Here is a 6,053-nt window from a genome sequence, read left to right as displayed (position 1 = left end):
AGGCTCATCCCCCATCTCAGGGCATGCCCGGTTCAGATGAGCTGTTCTGAGGATGGGAACTGGCAGCTTCCAGGCACTCTAGGCCACCTCCTGGCTCAGGGGAGTCTGGCTGGCCTGCATTCCTTTCTGTTCCAGGACCATGTGCTCACACAAGACTCCTTGAGATGAAGCAGTAGCTACCCCTGACCCTGTCTTTCACTGTGGTCAGGGGTCTGGTCAAAGCCAAGGAAATGCAGAAGGAGCCCTGCCACGACTCTGTTCCAGATGCCATCCCAAAACATCATAGGCTCGGGGAACCACAGTTCTGCCAACTGGGAAGTCCAAGATCAAGTAGCCAGCAGATTCTGTATCTGATGAGTTTCTGGGTTCATAGATGATTGTCTTTTCCCTGTGTTTTCACTTGGCAGAAAGACCAAGGGACCTCTCTGGCCCTCTTCTCTAAGGACACTAACCCCCATTCATGAGAGCTCCACCCCTAAGATCTAATCGCCTCCCAGAGGCCCCACCTCCAAATACCATCACCTTGGGGTTAGAATTTCAACATCTGAATTTGGGGAGGACACAGGTGTTCAGTCTATGGGCAGCATTTTTTCACCCAGGGTTTCTGACCTGCTGCCCACCCCACACCTGGCACGTGCAGTACCTCATACTCAAGGCAGAAAAAATGAGATGTCGCACTGACTGGGCACCCAAGCCGGGGCATACACCCTGTGTCCTGCTGTGTGTTTCTCACCCGAGGACAGGGGCATCGCTGGGACTAACAGACCCCAGAGGACCACCTGGGAGGTCCTCAGTATGGTTCCCGAGGCTGGGGGGTGAGAAGAGGGAGGAGACAGCTCAGCTTGGTCACCACCTGGACCACCTGGCGAGGAAGGGGTCAGGACTCAGCAGAGGTGGAGGCATGGCTGTCCCCCAGCAGAATGAAGAGCCGTCCCTGATACCTCTCAGCCTTGTCCCGCCCCCTCAGCAATACAGTCTGAAGTTGAACACAGCTCAGGTCCCCCTTCCCAAGGACAACAGCCGTCACACGCTCCCCTCCACGTGCACCTGACCAGCAAGCCTCCCCCACCTCATTCCACACCCTGGGTGCCCAGCGTTCTGCCTCCCACAGACTTGATCTCTCTTCATAACCCAGTCCCTGACCTGAGTAAAGCTCCTAAGAGTTGTCCTTTATTTCATGGGGCGCCTGGATGGCTCAATTGTTAAGCATCTGCCTTCAGCTCAGGTCATGATCCCAGGGTACTCAATGAGCCCCACATCTGGCTCCCTGCTCTGTGGGAAGCCTGCTTCTCCCTCTGCCACACCCCCTGTTTGTGCTCCCTCTCTCGCTGTGTCTCTCTCTGTCAAATAATAAATAAAATCTTTAAAAAAAAAAAAGGTGGGGGGGAGGAAATGCAATGTTTTCCTACATTTCCAAGGCAATTTAAAAAAAAAATAAAAGAATTGTCCTTTCTTACATCCTGTCACTTGTCTTTGGCCTCTCTGCTCTGACACTCCACCCCACTTCCTCTAGGGGCCTCTCCCCTGGCCTCATCTTCCCTGACCTTCTCAGGATTGGGGACCCCATGCCCTGTCATCTTCCCATGTCTCACAGACAAATAGGGGAAGCCTTCATGGGGGAGTCCGGTGAGGGTTCCATGACCCACCCAGAGCTGTGTGCAGACCGGGCGGGGCTGGACACCAAGAACAGCCCATGGCTGAGAAATCACAGTCATGCCCCCGACAGGCATGAGTCTGTGCGAGGGAGGAGGACACCAAGTCTGCGAAGCAGGGGGGGGGGGGGTAGGGGTGGGGAAGGTGTCACTTCCATAAGCCACCTTGGGGAAATCAGCTGCTCTGAGACAGAAACCAAACTCCCTGTGCCAAATGTGGGCATCTCAGCAAGACTGAGGTCCCTCCAATACAACACTTGGTCTCAAGGTCATGAGTTCAAGTCCTCCGTTGCAAGTAGATTACATTAAAAAAAAAAGTGTATTCAACAGAATTGAGGGTCAAACGCAGGATACCTGATGGAAGGACCCAGACCAACTGGACTAGCTCAGCCAAAAAGTGTCAGACCACGTCTGTGTATGGGATGGAGGGGCCAGGCAGCAGGGGCTGTTGGGCTCAGACCCACCCCTCTGATAGCCTGTCTCCTCAGGCTTCCCCTACTTGCTTTTGGTCCCAGCCGGTGCCCTTCCCTGCTTAGAAGCAGACCCTCCCTTAAATTCTGCACCCCCCAACCCCCCACCCCTGTCTAGTCTACCTGGAATGGCTCACACCTCACTTCAGGGCACACGCACTCACTCCCTTCTGCTCTTCCCCTGTCCCAGGCCACTGGCACCACAGGGTCCTCCCCTAAGTCCTCACCCTCTTCCTCTAGATTTCCGCCTTGCACTCCCTGCTGGAGTCCCAGAACACTTTATCCTCACCTTCCTCACCGTCTGTCCACCCACAACTCTCCTCTTGCCCCCTCCCCAGTGTGCTCCCAGAGGTCCCTGCTCTCACCTCTCTCTCGAAGCCAGCTGGGCCTCTGAGAGTCCCTGTCCATGCCGCATAGTCCAGGCCCTAAGGACTCCCAGGACAGCACCTCCCAAGAGTTCCTAGGCCTCCACGGACAACTCACACCTGTCTCCTCAGTTCTACCTGGTCACCCAGACTGGTGCTCAACTCCCCCGACTCTGCCACTCTCAGCTCCAGAACATTCTTTTCTTCACCACTGACCCAGCTCTGGTCTCACCACCTCTCTCCATGCTTCCAGTCTTGATCTTCCTAAAGAATAAATCAGTAGCCAGCGCCACCCCCCACACCCCCCACCACCCTAAACCCTGCAAGGGCTCCCCATGGCTCTTAATGTAAAGCTCCAATTTTGTTCCCAGCAATAAAATGGGGCTCCTTGCGCTTCCTGGCTCTGCAGCCACTACATATATCCCCCTCACCCCCTCTGATTCACCCTTTAGGTCCCAGTTTAAAACACCACCTCCTCCAGGGAGCCTCCCAAGATGTCAAGTTTGAGTTAGGGCTCCCCTCTACGTTCCCACAGCCCTCGTGGCTCCCCAGCCCAACACCAAACCCTGGGTTATATGGGTGTCTTCTGCTACTCTGGGGGTTCAGTGAGGCTGGGGTAGAGGTCTGTCTTCTATAACCAGCACAAGGGCCATGCACATGCCAGAAAACTGAAAAAGGAAAGATCCTTTTCTTTGAAAGGGATCCTCAGGATCCCCTTCAACCCACTAATCACTTTCCCCTGAGTACCAGCCCTGAATCACTCCCCTAGGGGACAGGCTGCCTCAGTGCCCCCAAGCCTCTGTGCTGCCCATAGTCTGGGCCTGTGGCAGCAGCTTGTCTTGACTTTCCTTTCCCGGTCCACCTTCCACCCTACTCTGTCCTGGGGCTCCCTCTTCCAGGGCTTCTTGTTGGACTTGGCAAATAGAAGGCAAAGGTAGGAAGTTGGAGAATGTGTGGTTGGGGCTACTCCTCCCCTACTCCTTCCCCAAACTCTTGCCTGCAGTCAACACACCCCACCCCACAGCCATCCCTCTCCCAGGTCCCTGGCAGGGCTATATGCTGAGATATTGGGCCTTTATCTAGAGGACCATAGGAGGGCATGACTTGAGAGATTCCCTCTGGTGGACAGATCACAGGAACTGAACGGGACTAAGGCGTGGGCCCACACCAGGTTTGAGTAACCATTCCCTACTTTGCCCCTGCAGGCCTAGATGGAAAGGGCTCCCCATTTATTTTTTAAGATTTTATTCATTCATTTGACCATCAGACATCACAAGTAGGCAGAGAGGCAGAGAGAGAGGAGGAAGCAGACTCCCCACTGAGCAGAGAGCCGATGCAGGGCTCGATCCCAGGACCCTGAAATCATGACCTGAGCCGAAGGCAGAGGCTTAACCCACTGAGCCACCCAGGCGGGTGGCTGTTTTTGTTTTTAAAGATTGTATTTATTTGAGATAGAGTGAGAGACAGAGCACGCTTGTGTGCGTGTGCACGCTCGTGTGCGTGCACACACAAGTGTGGAGGTGCCCAGAGGGACGGGGGGTGGGGGGGTGGGGGGAAGCAGGCTCTCCACCCAGCAGGGAGCCCAACAGACTGCTCAATCTCAACACTCCCCCCATCATGACCTGAGCCTAAAGCAGACAGTAAACCGACTGAGCCACCCAGACACCCTGAAAGGGCTCCTCCTGATGTTAGCCCTCCAGTGATGCGCCAACCTAGGTGACCCCTTGAACCTATTTACAACCCCATAAACAACCCTTGTATTGAACTCCTTTCGAACACTCAGCCTGATGGGAATGGGGCCTTCATTTGTGCTGGGTGGCCCAGATGTGCTGGGGTTCTAAGTGGGGCCCACAGCCCAGAGCCACATCCAGTGATGCCCGGAGGCCCAGTCCTGACAGGGTGTGGGTGTCAGGGCGTGGGCACGGCCCATCAGCCCTGGACTGAGCCTCAGGGACAAGATGGGTGAGTGCTTTTAAAGAGAAAACTGCAGGCCCCTCAGACCAAGTCCCCAAACCAGGGCTTGATCCCCAATCTAATTGCGATTTCAACCTCCGCCAGAAATGTGGTCTTAACCGGTCTGTCGGGAATTCTGGATGAGCGCCACTGAGTCTGCCACCCGCTGCTCTCCCACCCCACCTCAAAGAAAGATGAGGTCATCTGCATGATAAAACACTTGGCTTTGCCCACCCCCCCAAGCCGGGAGGCCTAGAACAATCCTTTTCTTTTGCTAATAACTTTCCCGCTTCTACCGTCCATCTAAAGAAACCCTCCATCTGGTCCTAGTCCTTGGAGCTCCCCTCCACTCAACAGGTGGAGTGCTGCCCAATTAACCAAGTGTTTAATTAAGCCAATTAGAGCTTTACATGTTACTCAGCTGGATTTGTGTTAATTACCAATACTACAGGAGAGGCCCCGGCCATCCCTTTCCACCCAGCACCTGGCCCCTTTCTTCCGCTTCAGAAGGCAGAAATGCCACATACTCACTCTCCCCTGTGTCCTTTGCCCGAGGGCAAGGGCCTTTGTCCAGGCCCAGCCAATCAAACCTACCCTCTCTGGAGTTCCCTCGGGGGCTGGGGACCAACCGGCGGCAGGACTGCTGGGAGCCTTAGTTCCTGGGGGTGGGCCTCCTGCGTGTCTGGGCCTACCGGGAGGAGAGAGCTGTGATTTGGGCCGGAGGCAAACTGTGTGGCTCTGTGTCTTGTCCTCTAACCTCCTTGGTGGCTCTGGCAGCTACGCAAGTTCCTTTTTAGAAATTTGCCTTCTTTGGGGGCGCCTGGGTGGCTCAGTGGGTTCAGCCTCTGCCTTCGGCTTAGGTCATGATCTCAGGGTCCTGGGATCAAGCCCTGCATCAGGCTCTCTGCTCAGCAGGGAGCCTGCTTCTCCCTCCCTCTCCCTCTCTGCCTACTTATGCTATCTCTGTGTCAAATTAACAAATAAAATCTTCAAGAAAAAGAAAGAAAGAAAGAAATTCGCCTTCTTTGATTAAGTTGGGCAGAGTCCTGTTTCCTGCGACTGACAGAGGAGTTGTCCCCAGGGATAGCAGGAGGTGTCCAGACTGGACATTCATCTGGTGGGAGCTAAAGAAATCCAGCTAGGATGAAAGGAAAGGGCGCTAGCTAACCTGGCAGGCTGAAGCCCCCATTGGGGGTGTCGTTTAATACAGAAGAGATGCTCTTTGGGACACCTGGGTGACTCAGTGGGTGAAGTGTCTGCCTTCAGCTTAGGTCATTATCCCAGAGTCCTGGAATTGAGTCCCGCATCAGGCTCCCTGCTCAGCGGCGAGCCTGCTTCTCCCTCTATCTTCTGCTCCCCCTGCTTGTGCTATATAGAAATAATATATATAATATAATATATAAATAATATATACAAATAATATATTTTATATATAAATATGTAAATATAAATAATATATATATAATTTATATATAAAATGTATAAATAAAATCTTTTAACAAAAGAGAGAGACAGAGAGAGAGAAGCTCTTAGTCTCTGCTTCCTGGCACCAGACCTTCTAAAACACTTGGAATGTACTGTCTTTTGGATGCTAATGAGAAGACTCCCCTACA

This window comes from Mustela nivalis, assembly GCF_964662115.1.
Source record: "Mustela nivalis genome assembly, chromosome: 1".
Lineage (NCBI taxonomy): Eukaryota > Metazoa > Chordata > Mammalia > Carnivora > Mustelidae > Mustela > Mustela nivalis.
This window is presented reverse-complemented; position numbering follows the sequence as displayed.